We start from the raw sequence: 15,888 nt of genomic DNA on the forward strand, positions 1-15,888 counted from the left end.
GGCAACGGATCTCCCGCCACTACTGGTGGCCCAGTTTGTTCCAAGATGGCTTGTGGCTTCCTGTGCCATTTGCAGGCAAGAAAGAGGGGGAGGCCAAAGGGGGGGGGGTACTGTCACGGGCGCGGCGGCTTCCCGCGTTCTGGGTCGCCGCCGCGACCGCCTCCTGTCCCATGCAGCCGCCGGGATCCTTGTGTAGGGACCCGGCGCTGCTGCTAGTTCGGCCCCTGGGGCGCCTCACCTCTCCTCCGTTCCTGTCTCGGTCTGTGCCGGCCGGTGCGCGCGTCCCCGCCTCCTAGGGCGCGCGCGCGCCGGCTGTCTCAGATTTAAAGGGCCAGTCCGCCCTTAATTGGTTAGTTGCACCAATCACTCCCCTATAAATCCCAGCATGCCCTGTCCCTTGTGTTGGAGCCTCTACATGCTTCTCATAGCGTTTGGCCCAGCTCCCTGTTGTTCCTGATTCCTGTCCGCTACCTGCTCCCTAGTCCTTGTTCCTGATTCCTGTCCGCTACCTGGTCCCTAGTCCTTGTTCCTGGTTCCTGCTTCCCCGTTACACTTTAGTTCCTGTGTTCAGCCTGTCACCTGCGGTCACGCCTATAGACCTCTGCCAGTACCATCTCCTGCCTACTGCTCCTGCCACGCCTCGCCTGCCGTCACCAGCAACCAAGCCAGGGGTAGCGACCTGGGGGTCGCCTGCCGCAGCAAGTCCATCCCGCCTTGCGGCGGGCTCTGGTGAAAACCAGCGGCCCCTTAGACTCCGCTCCCTGGTGAGGTTAGTGCCATCGCTGGTGACGGTCCAGTGGATCCACTACTCCAGGCGTTACACTAAGTCAATCTCCATTTGTAAAAAATCCATATTCAAAACAATGAGGTCCATCGCATATTTGTTTGAGATGTTCACAAATCTTTGGCAATAATCAGAATTATTACGAAAAAGATTAGGGGTGAGGTGTGACCGCATCCCTCTTGGAATACTATTGTGCTTAAAGTATTCATTCAAAGTCAGTAAGTGCAATTGCATATTCAATGCCTTTTTGGATTCATTCTCCCATTTCGCTTATATGATTATATGAGGCTTATATGATCAATATCATTGACAAGGCCCTCAAAGACTCACAAATCCAATAACCCCGGTTCTATATGGGTTACCCAAGATACACAAATCCTTGGTCAAACCACCTGCACGACCCATAGTGTCAGGGATGGGCTCTCTCTTTAATCCATTAGCACAGTTCCTGGACAAAATTCTTCGCCCCTATGCAGTGGGAGCAAAATCATACATTCAAGACACATCGGATTTTTTGAACAAACTTGCTGAACTACACGATCTTCCAGAATGTATTTTGGTATCCTTCGATGTGAAGGATCTGTACACATCTATCAATCACAACAGCGGCATAGAGGTAGTACGAGAGATTTTGAACCACAGCAATTTTTCCCACCATGCCACTGACTTTCTTCTCGAACTCTTGGAGATCATCCTGACGGAGAATTATTTTCTCTTCCAGGATGACTTCTTTGTCCAAAGGAAGGGGACCGCGATGGGCTCCAACGTAGCGCCGACATATGCTAACATCTTCATGTCGGCGCTGGAGGAGACACACATCTATGTATCTCGCCACTTCAGCCATGTGCTGAGGTGGTGGAGATACATCGATGACATTTTTGTTATTTGGACAGGCTCTGAGATACAGCTTCATGATTTTTTTGGCTTTCTCAATCAGACGGACCCAGACATCAAATTTACCAGAGAATTCTCATGCACATCTCTTAGCTTCCTTGACACTAGAATTTACATCAAGGAAAACAAACTTTTCAGTGATCTATACACAAAACCTACTGACCGCAACACCTTGCTACATTTTCGAAGCCACCACCCACGTCCAATGATAGAATCATTACCCTATAATCAGTTGTTACGAGTCAAGAGAGTAGTGCAGGATCCAGACACATGTGAAACACAGCTAGACAACATGTGCCAAAAATTTGTCCAAAGAGGTTACCCCACACGTATTGTTAGACAACAAAGGGACAAGGTCACCACTCTCAACAGACCAGATCTACTGAAACCTAAAGAGATACAACTAAAAACGCCCAGATTGGCTTTTGTATCTACATTTGGTCATCAGAGCAAAAAAATTGCACAGATCATCCGCAGGGAATGGGGTATACTGTCCAGGGCATTCCCTAACATACCAGAACTTTGCACACCACCGATCTTGGCATACAGACGCTCCAAAAACTTGAGGGACAAACTTGTCAAAGCAGACTTGGGCCCACCTCTCGACCCAGCTAACACACAAACACTGACTGGCAGACCTAGAACAGGTTGCTTCCCTTACTTGGGATGCAGCAATTGCAATCTGATGTTGAAGGGTGAAGTGTTCATACATCCGAAAACAGGCAAGAGATTTCTAATCAAATATTTTTTGACATGCAGATCGGATTATATAATATATTTTCTTCAATGCCCGTGCAAATTGCTGTATGTAGGAGAGACAACAGGACAATGCAGGATACGTCTCAACCAACACAGGTCAACCATACGAACAGGTAAAGTGAAACTACCTGTTCCACAACATTTCATGGAAAATAATCACACCATCTCTGATCTAAGATTCACCATCATTGATCACGTTCCCAGACCGAGAAGGGGTGGAGACAGGGTAACCCTATTAAAAAAGACGTGAATTGGAGTGGATCCATAAACTAGAGACTCTGACACCACATGGACTGAATATTAATTTTAAATTAGGACCAGCTACAGGACTATGATATGTCTTCTCTCTCACTATCATCTTGCCCCCTTTTTTTTCTCTTTTTTTTTTTCTTTTTTTTTCTCTTTTTTTCCCCTTTTTTTCTTTCTGGTTCTTTGTTTCTCTCTGCATTATTCTATCTTTTTACTTTCTCCCCCCTGGACTTCCAGACTAGGGTTCCCGGCCGCCAATCCAGTAGCGGGGACTATCATACGATACACTCCATCTATTATACGTATATTTATGCCAATAAGAATATTCCTTACATAGACAAGTACTGTTTTTTGTACTACATGACTTTATTTTTATGGAAACTATTATATTACTTTATTTATTATGAAAATTATCATTTTGTAAATAGTTATAACATTGTACCTTCTCTCGCATCTTTTTCAGTATGGAAATTTTTCTGAATAAGATTTTGGACCTTTCTGCTCGGAACCTCTACAAACATTCGTCGGAATCTACATGGACCTTGTTCTGTTCCCTTTTTGGTTGCCTCCTAGCTGTGCTATGTTTTGTTCTCTTTTTATTTTTTTAACAGCGCAAACAGTATGGATATACATGGATGAACATAAGCTTTATGTAATACGGTCCACTCCTTATTTCTATTCCCCATTCACGCTTATGAGCTTTTGGTATATATCTTATGAGCTTTTGGTATATATCTTATGAGCTTTTGGTCTATATCTTGGGAGGCTGGGATGATACCTGTATGTTTAGGTGAGAGGACTGATGTAACCATTTTACTGTCCAGGACCACATACACTTGGTGTGGCTGGCCCTGGTCTGGTACCTGGTCTGTTGCGGTCTGTGGTCCCTTTAAGGGTATCAAAGGACCGCATATCTCTCCAGGATGGTGTTCCGGTCTTTCTCCCTATTTGCTCAATGTAGCCACATAGGACGTGCTAAACCTCCCTAGGACTTGCTCTATTATAGTATTATATAATACATGCTATGCCTCCCGAGGATCTGCTTGATGCTATAGCCCGATATATATGTGGAGATATTCTTCCCCATGATACCGTTTACTTTATCATTATGTTTGCTTTATTCCATTATGTAAACCCTACTATTTGCCCATATTTCTATAAGGACTTTCCATCTATAGTTTTCCCCTTTCTGTATGTTCATTTCTGTATACAGCATACGCAGGTTTTGGAGGTGGGCAAAATTGCCCTCTTCCAAGATGGAGGTACCGATACCAGGACAGTGGAGTGGCGCCGGCCCCTTCCCTGACGCGCGATGCGCATGCGCGGGTGTGAGCCTGAGTCACGTGATATGGGTGGGATCATGTGACCGATCATGTGACCGCCCGTGACGGCCTCCTCTGCCCGGCGCTAGTGACGTCAGTCATAGGAGCCGGCGTCCTCTCCAACTGACCATCTATCATGTGGATTCCCTTGCATAACGCTATGTATGTATATTCATCTGGGTTCTGTTTATTATTTATTTATCTGCACCTGTGTGCACATTATCACATTAGCGATTTTTTCCACATGATCTATGTGCATATGTTTACATTTGCTGTCTACAGGTTGTTCACCGCACTGTATTATTATATTTACCTGTTTTGATTGTTGCTACACAAGCATTTTTACACTTTTTTTGCTCTGATTTGCTAATTGAAATTATTATGATGTAATCACCTGTATATTGAACACTTGCACATATATACTGAGACTTGGAAGTGTGTTGTATCACTGCTTGAGAAAGGCTACAATCAGGGCCGGATTAAAGAGGGGGCAACAGGGGCACCTGCCCACGGGCCTCCACCACTAGGGGGGGCCCCCACCAGCAGGAACCCGTAAGTGAGTGAAAACAGTACCTGGGGAGTGAAAACAGTACCTGAACACAGCACTGGACAAACTATATGCTGTCCAGGGAAGGAGGGAGGTGTAGGATTAATCTTGTGTAAATATCTTCTGCCCGGCAAACTCAGACTCCCCCCTGGCAGGCCTTGAGTGGATTCTTCCTGTCAGGATGTCTGACTCCTGCCAATGACCTCACTCCCCCCTCCCCCACCTCACTGAGGAGAGGACAGCACGGACCTGAGCAGTGACACCTGATCTCTCCAGCAGCAGCAGCAGCAGCAGCAGGGAGGTGACATCATGGAGCCTGCTGGAGGATCTGTCACAGCAGCTGCCTGGCTGAAGATACAGTACAGAGCCAGAAGAGAGAAGAGCCAGAAGAGGGAAGATCCATCCCCCGCCCAGATCAGGTGGGTAGGAGGTTTTGTTTTGTGTTGGGGCACATCAGAGCAAGGGTATATACTATGGAGGACATTACAGCAGGTGTACATACTATGGAGGATATTACAGCAGGGGTATATACTATGGAGGACATTACAGCAGGGGTGTATATACTATGGAGGACATTACAGCAGGGGTATATTCTATGGAGGACATTACAGCAGAGGTATATATACTATGGGAGACATTACAGCAGGGGTATATATACTATGGAGGACATTACAGCAGGGGTATATATACTATGGAGGACATTACAGCAGGGGTATATATACTATAGGGGACATTACAGCGGGGGTACATACTATGGAGGACATTACAGCAGAGGTATATACTATGGAGGACATTACAGCAGGGGTATATATACTATGGGGGACATTACAGCAGGGGTATATACTATGGGGACATTACAGCAAGGGTATGTACTATGGGGGACATTACAGCAGGGGTATGTACTATGGGGGACATTACAGCAGGGGTATATACTATGGGGGACATTACAGCAGGTGGTATATACTATGGAGGACATTACAGCAGAGGTATATACAGTATATAGTCTGTGTGCCGCATATGCTTTATACTGTATATAGTCTGTGTGCCGCATATGGTATATACTGTATATAGTCTGTGTGCAGCATATGGTATGTACTGTATATACTCTGTGTGCAGCATATGATATATAGGCTGAGAGCAGTGTATGAGATATAGCCTGTGTGCTGCATATGATATATAGCCTATATATGTCATATGCTGTACACAGGCTATTGTCACGGCCGCGGCGGCGTCCCGCGTTCCGGGCCGCCGCCGCGACCGCTTCCTGCCCCATGCAGCAGCCGGTGTCCATAGTCGGGGACCCGGCGCTGCTATCACCTCGGCCCCGGGGGGCGCCTCACCTCTCCACGCTCCTGTCTCCCGCTGTGCCGGCCGGCGCGCGCGTCCCCGCCTCCTCGGGCGCGCGCGCGCCGGCTGTCTCAGATTTAAAGGGGCAGTGCGCTCCTAATTGGTAGTTGCACCTAATCACTCCCCTATAAATCCCAGCATGCCCTGTCCCCTGTGTTGGAGCCTCTACATGCTTCCCATAGCGTTTGGCCCAGCTCCCTGTTGTTCCTGTGTCCTGTCCGTTACCTGGTCCCAAGTCCCTGTTCCTGAGTCCTGTCCGTTACCTGGTCCCAAGTCCCTGTTCCTGAGTCCTGTCCGTTACCTGGTCCCAAGTCCCTGTTCCTGGTTCCTGTTTCCCTGTCACTCCACCTGTTCCCGTGTCCAGCCTGTCACGTGCGCTCTCACCTGCAGACCATTGCCTGTGCCATCTCCTGCCACGCCTCGCCTGCCGACACCAGCAACCAAGCCAGGGGTAGCGACCTGGGGGTCGCCTGCCGCAGCAAGTCCATCCCGCCTTGCGGCGGGCTCTGGTGAAAACCAGCGGCCCCTTAGACTCCGCTCCCTGGTGAGGTTTGTGCCATCGCTGGTGCCGGTCCAGTGGATCCACTACTCCAGGCGTTACAGTAGGCTCCAACCATGGATCCCGGCGAGGTGCCTGATCTCCGTGATGTCGCCAGAGTGGTCACTCAGCAGGCGCAACAAATCCAGAAGCAGTCACAGCAGATCCAGCAACTCACTGCCGCCTTACAGCAGCAGACTACTGCCCAGCGCACACCACCTCCTGACGCTTCTTCTTCACTCCGACTGGCCCTCCCAAGCAAGTACTCTGGGGACTCTAAGTTGTGCAGAGGATTCTTGACTCAGTGCACCATGCACATTGAACTTTTGAGTAGTCAGTTTTCCACCGAGCGCTCTAAAGTGGCTTTCATCATCAGCCTATTAGAAGGTAGAGCCCTGGCCTGGGCCACGCCACTGTGGGACCGTGATGATCCAGTTGCTGCCAATCTCCGGGCCTTCCTATTCGAGTTTCGCTCCGTCTTTGAGGAACCTGCCCGTGCTTCTTCAGCCGAGACTGCTCTCCTCAACCTCTCTCAAGGCAGCTCCTCTGTTGGTGACTACGCCATCCAGTTCCGCACCCTGGCAGCCGAATTGGACTGGAACGAGGCCGCCCTATTGGCCACCTTCAAGAAGGGCCTGTCTAGTCGTGTGAGAGACGTGCTCGCTGCCCGAGACCTGCCTACCTCCCTGAACGAACTCATTCTACTGGCCACCCGAGTTGATACTCGTTTTTCGGAGAGGGAGGAGGAGGTTCGGCATGAACATTTACTAACCCGTTCCCGTCGCCATCCCCAGCTGGCGCCGGTTTTCCAGAATCCTGACCTTTCGATGTCCCAACCCTCTCCTGAGATTCCTATGCAGGTGGAACGGGCTCACCTGACGCCTGATGAAAGAATCCGGCGCCTGGAGCAGAATCTCTGTCTCTATTGCGGTGGTTCCGATCACTTCCGGCTGGGATGTCCCCTACGTCCCCAAACATCCGGAAAATGCTCGCACCTAGGTCCGGTGGGACAGGTGTCCCTAGGTGTGAATGCCACCATTCCAAGTCTGTCTATGCCAGTTTCCATCCGGACTCTCTCAGGACGAAATCATCAGACTACTGCCTTCCTCGATTCTGGGTCAGCAGGCAGTTTTATTGCGGCAACATTGGTCCAAAGATGGCGGCTACCCGTGACCCGACTAGCCAGGCCTCTGTCTATCTCCTCGGTCACAGGCGAAATTCTTACCGACCGTGTGTACTACCAGACCGCACCTTTAGTCCTCCAGGTGGGTCCTTTACATCAAGAAGAGATATCCTTCTACGTCCTGCCCCATTCTTCCCCCGCGGTCCTCCTGGGACTCCCGTGGCTGCAAGAACATGCCCCTCAACTGGACTGGAGAACCGGGGAGATTCTCAGTTGGGGTCAGGACTGTTCCAACCAGTGTCTCAGGTCACCTCAGACCAAGTGTATTATGTCGTTTCCTGTCCCAGCCAAGCCTCTACCCGACCTACCGGCAGAAGACCAAGACTCGGCGGATGCCTTCTCTGCCGAGGTGTACCCTCTCTCCGTACCCAAGACTAAGGTCGTGTCCTCTCACCACCGGGAGAACTTACAGAAGGTCCTCGTCCACAGACCCACAGTCCCTTGCCATGTTTTACCGCCTGATCGCCTAGCACCAGTCGTCACCTCCTCGCTTCAGAGAGTACCCCCCGGAAAGACTCATGTTCACCCTGCGCTTCGAAGAGGTATTTTGAAGTGGGGTCATTCCTCGTTGGAGGCCGGGCACCCTGGAATCCGTAAGACCGGCCAACGGATCTCTCGCCACTACTGGTGGCCTAGTCTGTTTCAAGATGTCAAAGACTTTGTGGCTTCCTGTGCCATCTGCAGGCAAGAAAGAGGGGGAGGCCAAAGGGGGGGGGTACTGTCACGGCCGCGGCGGCGTCCCGCGTTCCGGGCCGCCGCCGCGACCGCTTCCTGCCCCATGCAGCAGCCGGTGTCCATAGTCGGGGACCCGGCGCTGCTATCACCTCGGCCCCGGGGGGCGCCTCACCTCTCCACGCTCCTGTCTCCCGCTGTGCCGGCCGGCGCGCGCGTCCCCGCCTCCTAGGGCGCGCGCGCGCCGGCTGTCTCAGATTTAAAGGGGCAGTGCGCTCCTAATTGGTAGTTGCACCTAATCACTCCCCTATAAATCCCAGCATGCCCTGTCCCCTGTGTTGGAGCCTCTACATGCTTCCCATAGCGTTTGGCCCAGCTCCCTGTTGTTCCTGTGTCCTGTCCGTTACCTGGTCCCAAGTCCCTGTTCCTGAGTCCTGTCCGTTACCTGGTCCCAAGTCCCTGTTCCTGAGTCCTGTCCGTTACCTGGTCCCAAGTCCCTGTTCCTGGTTCCTGTTTCCCTGTCACTCCACCTGTTCCCGTGTCCAGCCTGTCACGTGCGCTCTCACCTGCAGACCATTGCCTGTGCCATCTCCTGCCACGCCTCGCCTGCCGACACCAGCAACCAAGCCAGGGGTAGCGACCTGGGGGTCGCCTGCCGCAGCAAGTCCATCCCGCCTTGCGGCGGGCTCTGGTGAAAACCAGCGGCCCCTTAGACTCCGCTCCCTGGTGAGGTTTGTGCCATCGCTGGTGCCGGTCCAGTGGATCCACTACTCCAGGCGTTACAGCTATACTGTATATTCCATATCATGGGCTGCATACAGCTGTGTATTTTAATCCTTAGGGTACGTTCACATGTACCATATCCGCTATATATTCTACACAGCCTTTAAATACTTTCTGGGTGCTCCTTACTGCTTCAGCTAGTGTACATGGTTGGGAACTGAAGATGGGACTTAGACTTGCAAGTCCAGGTTCTGCCTGTGATTCACAACTCCATATGCTGCTGTGGCGGCTAACACAGGGGGCAGGAGAGCACAGAAAGTACTTAAGTGCTATGTTCTCGCATTGCATTATTAACATAAACACAAAGTGGGAATACACCCCTCCCCATCCTGTCTCTAGGGCCTGGCATCTTCCTCTGGACTGCAGCCTCTAGTGACCATCATATGCAGAACAGAGGAGGATGCTGAGCCATACAGCCAGGAGTGAGGAGGGGTAGGTGCTACAGTAAGAAGCCACCTAAATAGAGCACTGTATGGGTTATATTTGGAAAAAAAAAAATGGGGGGCCCCCAACAAAATTTTCGCCCAGGGCCTCCACCAACCTTAATCCGGCCCTGGCTACAATAAATAAATAAAGGCTACCAACATCTTCTGACCTGGCATAAAGGCGGCGAGCTGAGACAGTGGGGCAGGTACTTTGTTGCGAACGTCACATGCGGATGAAACCAGTGGCAGCAAATGTACAAACAATGTTGCCAATTTTATCACAACATTGTGCGTATGTTGGCCACTGCTGGTGGCGAGTTTCACCCACATGTGGTTATCACACCATAGTACCTGATCTACTGTCCCAGACCTTAGCCAAGTCAGAAGATGTTGGGATGAGATGTGACCAAACTGGAAGTGGGACCTTGGTAAGTGTGGAAAGTAAACACTTTTCTAGCTCCCCAGATAACCTCTGTAACATCTAGAGGCAAATTAGGGGCCCATAACATCAGGAGGATTTATTTGCCTCATATGGGGGAAGGAGGAGCCCCCTTTAAGATCAGTGACTGGAGGAAAAGACTCCCTTAACATCTAGAGGGGTTTTCAGGAGGTGCCCTTAAAGGGGCTATCTAGGTAACTAAAAAGGAGTTACATTTCCTCCCTCGTCGGCATCTCATTTCTGGTTTGGTCTCGTCTCCTACAAACATCTTCTGACCTGGCATAAAGGCGGCGAGCTGAGACAGTGGGGCAGGTACTTTGTTTCTAACGTCACATGCGGGTGAAACCAATGGCGGCCAATGTACAAACAGTGTTGCCAATTTCATCACAACATTGTGCTTACGTTGGCCACTGCTGGCGGCGAGTTTCACCCACATGTGGTGATCACACCATAGTACCTGATCTACTGTCTCAGACCTATGCCAGATCAGAAGATGTTGGGATGAGATGTGACCAAACTGGAAGTGGGACCATGGTAAGTGTGGAAATTAAACACTTTTCTAGCTCCCCAGATAACCCCTTTTAACATCTAGAGGCAAATTAGGGGCCCATAACATCAGGAGGATGTATTTGCCTCATATGGGGGAAGGAGGAGCCCCACTTTAAGATCAGTGACTGGAGGAAAAGACTACCTTAACATCTAGAGGGATCTGGAGGAGGTCCCCTTAAAGGGGTTATCTAGGTAACTAAAAAGAAGTTACATTTCCTCCCTCGCCGGCATCTCACTTCTGGTTTGGTCTTGTCTCCAACCAACATCTTCTGACCTGGCATAAAATTGGTGAGCTGAGACAGTGGGGCAGGTACTTTGTTGCGAACATTACATGCGGGTGAAACCAGTAGCGGCCAATGTAAAAACAATGTTGCCAATTTCATCACAACAGTGTGTGTACGTTGGCCACTGCTGGTGGCGAGTTTCACCCACATGTGGTGATCACACCGTAGTACCTGATCTATTGTCTCAGACCTTAGCCAAGTCAGAAGATGTTGGGATGAGATGTGACCAAACTGGAAGTGGGACCTTGGTAAGTGTGGAAAGTAAACACTTTTCTGGCTCCCCAGATAACCCCTGTAACATCCAGAGGCAAATTAGGGGCCCATAACATCAGGAGGATTTATTTGCCTTATATGGGGGAAGGAGGAGCCCCCCTTTAGCATCAGAAACAGGAGGACTAGACTCTCAAAACATCTAGAGGGGTCTTCAGGAGGCGCTCTTAAAGGGATTATCTAGGTAACTAAAACTGCGTTGCATTTCCTCCCTCGCCCTCATCTCACTTCTGGTTTGGTCTAGTCTCCTACCAACATCTCCTGGCCTGTCATAAAGGCGGCGAGCTCAGACAGTGGGACAGGTACTTTGTTGCGAACATCATATGCGGGTAAAACCAGTGTCAGCCAATGTACAAACAATGTTGCCAATTTCATCACAACATTGTGCGTATGTTGGCCACTAGTGGTGGCGAGTTTCACCCACATGTGGTGATCACACCATAGTACCTGATCTACTGTCTCAGACCTTAGCCAAGTCAGAAGATGTTGAGATGAGATGTGACCAAACTGGAAATGGGACCCTGGTAAGTGTGGGAAAAAACACTTTTCTAGCTCCTCAGATAACCCCTTTTAACATCTAGAGGCAAATTAGGGACCCATAACATCAGGAGGATTCATTTGCCTCATATGGGGGAATCAGACGCCCCTTTAAGTTTAGTGACTGAAGGAAAAGACTCTCTTAACATCTAGAGTCTTCAGGAAGGGCCAATAACATCTAGAAGCAAATGAGTTGAATTTATCATCAAGATTATTCATTTGTGTCAGATGGGACAAGAGTGATAAAGCTACTATCAAGCAAGTGGTGGGGCCCCTTCTCCAGTTTACCCTGCCCTCCCCATGATGTCATTTGAAAGGTTCTAGCAGGGGAAAGGGGGTATTCTGCTTTAGAATGTCAGATACAATGTACAAATTCTGAAATTACATTATATCTATATTACCCTCTAAGCCCAGGGGAGGGGCAACTCTTCAGCAATGGCTCCCTCAAGGTTTCCTCCACAGGGGTTTTTTCCTCGCCTGAGTGCTGCTGAGTAACTCTTTGTGAGTCAGGGGTCTTTTTCAGTGTCATGTAATTTTAAATAAAATTTGACACCTAATTACAATGTGTTATGTCTTTATTTTGCTTCTCTGGTTTCATTTATTTTGCTTTGGAGTTTGAGGTCTATCACATATTGCAGAGTCATAAAACCGGACGTCTGTCTGCCGAAGAAAAACCTCCTTCATTTCATATCTTTCTAGAAACCCCCGGATATGTCTCTATGAGCTACCTATAAAAACGTGAAATTCAGGGGAAAAAAATCCCCATTCACTTTAATACCCTTGTGGACATCTAGATACATCTAAATACTTGTGTGAACTAAATGTCGTCACTCAGCCTTCCAGCACCCTGGACCGAAAGTGTGTCTTGCTGTATATGGGGGGATTTATTACTATGTAAGTAGGCCAACTTGAAGTTCAGCAGAGGAGGAACTTGTATGAACATTGCACCTATGTGAAGTTTGTATCATTAAAGGGGTATTCCACCCAATGCAGTTTTAAAAAAGAATTACAAAAGCAGCCCTATACTGTGTACCCCTGAGTGTTTTGACACCATTTCTGCATGCTTCTGTTTACCATATCAAAGTTTTTAAAATTCTGTCATGCTTTTCAATATGGCGCTGGCCAGAAAACTCCCAGCATGCACTACACCTCCTATGTCTCCCTCCCACTCATCCATCCTGTCATATTTTCCATCCCTCTCCCATTTCACATTTTAGTTACCTAGATAACTTCTTTAAGGGCGCCTCCTGAAGAATCCTCTAGATGTTTTGACAGTAACATAGAAAAAATAAGGAAAAATGGGGATCTCCAGCTAAATTCCAAGTTTATTGAGTCCACATAAAAACTTCACACATGGACATCAATACTCATAGAATAACACCTACGCGTTTTGGAGACAAGCTCCTTAGTCATGGTATAGTACAATATTGTGGCACACATAGTTATATATCCCAAATATTACAAACACCTAGATCTCATACCGCTCCCCCCGTGGGGAGAGGACTACACCTCTACCACCGGAAATCTTCTATGAACAAAGTTGCCAACTTATACAAAAATGCACGATATATACAGTACATAAACAACAGCAAAAAAAAAGTTCGTATACACAGTATATCAGCATTTTATTGATAAATGTATGCAAGATCTTTCTTGAGATTTAAAGAGAAGTCCAGGTTTTTTTTTCCCTATCCAGCAGGGGGAAAATAAAAGGGAACAGCTACTTATCTGTCCCCATGCCCACATAACCCGCCCCAGTCACTGACTGGCTGTGCGTGCTGTCAATCAGCCAGGTGACATCGGCAGCAGGAGAGATCCTGGAGCCTGGTGGGAGTCCCTGGGACGGTCAGGCACAAGGACAGGGAGTTAGCGCCGTTTGTTGTTTTCCCCCTGTGCCCAGCCATTTTCAAAAGCCCCTTGAGGCCATACTTCTCCTTTAAAGGGGTTATCCAGCGCTACAAAAACATGGCCCCTTCCCCCCTACTGAACTGAACTGGAGACAACAGTAGGGGGAAAAGTGGCCATGTTTTTGTAGCGCTGGATAACCCCTTTAATTCGTATGGGGCATGGGTCTCCAACCGCAGCATCATTTTCAAGTGGACTCTGGGTACGTCATGTACCTGGCTTTTCCAGCTACAATGTCTCAACCCGGCTGATCGATTGCGGCTTAGACAGTCAGTCAGTGACTGGGGTGGTGTGCCACCCCAGCAGCTTATTGGCCAAGCGGGCAATCGCTCAGCCGGGTACATGATATTGCAGATAGAAGAGCTGCAGGAAGCTTGTGGCTGTCAGCTGGACCCGGGTGCAGCACTATGGGGCACGATGATAGGTAAGTATACCTTGTTTATTATGTTCCTGCACCCCCCTGCCTCTATGCTTTTTAAATGTCCTGGAACTTCTTCTTTAATCAATGGGTCTGGATTAGGGATGGTCCGAACCGAACGAACCCGAACTCTCGGTAATGATTCCCGCTGTCTGCCCGCTCCGTGCACATTCTACCACAAAATGTATGATGGAACCCCATGAAATTATTTATGAAAATATAAATTCACCTACGGGGCTGTATGGGGTGTCATTTTTTGCGCCATGATCTCTACTTTTTATTAATACCATATTTGTGTAGATTAGATGTTTTGATCACTTTTTATTAATTTTTAAAAAAATATATAATATAACAAAAAATTGATAATCCTGGCGCTCTTTTCCCTCTTTTTATTTACGCCGTTTGCCGTACGGGATGGCGATTGTTATATTTTAATAGATCGGACAATTACGCACAATACGTTATATAATATGTTTATATATTTAATTTTTTTAATATGTTTTATGTATATTATGGGATATGGGTGGTTTTAATCTTTATTGGGGAGGTGCTTTGTGGTATTTTTAGGGTAAATTCACACGGGCGGATCCGCAACAGATTTAACGCTGAGAATTTGCAGCTAAATCGGCAGCGGATTGATCCCCTGTGAATTCCAATGCAACTTGCGTGCTGCCAGTATGTAAGTGCCGTCCGCATTAACCCCGCCGCCCGGGATGATACATTACCGGCACCACAATCAGGCAGCATCTGAAGCTCCTGGCTCCTGGAGGTCCCGCACAACTAATCAGTGCACGGCCCCGCCACAGTCACTGATTGACTGTGTGGGACCTCCAGGAGCCGGGAGGCTCAGACGCGGCTGGATCATCCCGGGCGGCGGGGGTTAATGCGGCCGGCACTTACATACTGGCAGCGTGAGAGTATGTAATTGCATTGGAATTCACAGGGGATCGATCCGCTGCCGATTTAGCTGCGAATTTGCAGCGTTAAATCTGCTGCGGATCTGCCCGTGTGAATTTACCCTTAAAATATTTACTTAACGGTGAGGGTCTGGCTGCTGATTGTAGCCAGCCCCCACCTGCTATGAAGCGTGCTCCGCTGCGGAGCGTGCTTAATAGCGGGATATACACCCAGGGCGTACAGGTACATCCAGGGTCATCTAGGGGTTAATATTGGGCCATGTTATAATAACAATGTGTTTTTACTCTAAACCAACCACTTTCTCAGGTGCACCAGAGGAAGAGGCCGGTGCGGCCTAAAACGCATTGTGCTTTTACCTGTTTTATGTATTTTATGTATGTGTTGGTATTGGTATAAGTTACTTTCCGTATTGTCTGGTCTGTGTGGTGGACGACCTGCGCCTACTTACCTTTGTTTTGGATCAAGTGGATTGGAGGTGCGGTTGCGGTTTCTTCCTGTTGAGGGTGCACAGGAGGGCTGCGCTCCCATAGTCCCGCACAGGCTGTAGTAAGAGATGTGCCTCGGATCTACGCAACTCCACCTGGTGAGGGAGTCCACTTTGAGGGAGTCTTCACTTTGTTTGCATTCTTTTATTTGATACCTCTACACCATGGAGCGCTGTCTTTGCTTGTTTTTATAACTCAATGTAATAGCATCACATGTGCCCCTGGGCTATACTGACAGGGTGCTGACAAACACCCCGTGGACATTCCCCAAATTACATCATTTCCATCTGGATTATCTGTTGTGCTGCCGTACTGTATATTATATTATATATCACATGTAGAAGAAGGTGCATAGAGGGCAGGTCACATATGAGGGGTAGAGGAGGGCACATATGAGGGAAAACTCATGGGGGCACATATGGGAGTATAACACATGGGGGGCACATATAGGGGAATAACACATGGAGGGCACATATGGGGGAATAACACATGGGGGGCACATATAGGGGAATAACACATGGAGGGCACATATAGGGGAATAACACATGGAGGGCACATATGGGGGTAGGGCATGTTCCAC

Source organism: Dendropsophus ebraccatus, chromosome 9, assembly GCF_027789765.1.
Source record: "Dendropsophus ebraccatus isolate aDenEbr1 chromosome 9, aDenEbr1.pat, whole genome shotgun sequence".
NCBI lineage: Eukaryota > Metazoa > Chordata > Amphibia > Anura > Hylidae > Dendropsophus > Dendropsophus ebraccatus.